This window comes from Colobus angolensis, unplaced genomic scaffold (genome assembly GCF_000951035.1).
Source record: "Colobus angolensis palliatus isolate OR3802 unplaced genomic scaffold, Cang.pa_1.0 Scaffold31, whole genome shotgun sequence".
Taxonomy (NCBI): domain Eukaryota; kingdom Metazoa; phylum Chordata; class Mammalia; order Primates; family Cercopithecidae; genus Colobus; species Colobus angolensis.
The window spans coordinates 465,188-466,144 of record NW_012116377.1 but is presented as its reverse complement, the minus strand read 5'-3'; the positions used below and the strand labels follow the sequence as shown (position 1 = coordinate 466,144).

Sequence of the window (957 nt, the reverse complement as noted above, 5' to 3'; positions counted from 1 at the left end):
GGCCGGGTGCGCGCCACGCCCTTCCTGTCGCCAGGACCTGGACCCTTCCTAGGGATCATTGGCATCTTTGGTTATTGGAGGGAGCCTGTTGGAATATCGAGCCAGCCTCCTTGCTAGCCGTGACTTTGTCACGTTGGCTGTAGCTTATTATAACTTTGAAGATCTCCCCAAGAACGTGGACAACATACCCCTGGAGTACTTCGAAGAAGCCCTATGCTACATGTTTCAACATCCCAGGTAAAAGGTCCAGGCATTGGGCTTTGGGGCATTTCTCTAGGAACTGATATTTGTCTCTCAATGGCCTCATTCTTGAAGAATGTCTCAGCCAGTTTCCATGAATGGATCCGGGATCAGTGGGAACAGAGGCATAAACTAGAAGCAGAATAGCAGTCCACGATTGGATTATGACCTGAGGAGAATCAAGGTAGCTTTCTCAGGCCTCGTGGACATCGTGGATATAAGGAATGATCTTGTATGAGGGTATGAGAACCCCAGCATGATTTCAATAGAGAAGGCCCAGGGCCCCATCCTTTTCATTGTTGGTCAGGATGACCATAACCGGAGGAGTGAGTTGTATGCCCAGTCTCTGAACGGTTACAGGCCCATGGAAAGGAAAAAGCCCAGATCGTCTTGTTACCCTGGGACTGGGTTTTACATTGAGCCTCCTTACTTCCCTCTGTGCCCAGCTTCCCTTCACAAATTACTGAACGAACATGTGATGTGGATTGGGGAGCCAGGGCTCATTCTAAGGCCCAGGTAGATGCCTGGAAGCAAATTCTAGCTGCCTTCTGCAAACATGTGGGAGGTACCCAGAAAACAGCTTTCCCTAAATTGTAATGCATTTGTCTGTTGACATGACAGATTCAAGATCAGATTCTGGTGTTCAATAACCCTATGTGAATCAGCTGTCTCCTGGATAACATTAAAGCCATGTCTTTGTCATTAAAAAAAAAAAAA

At 47.4% G+C, this 957-nt stretch overlaps 1 pseudogene; it reads left to right on the top strand.

The window, feature by feature from the left end:
* Positions 1–6: 6 nt before the first annotated feature.
* Positions 7–837, top strand: LOC105517878 (annotated as a pseudogene).
* The last annotated feature ends 120 nt before the right edge of the window (positions 838–957 follow it).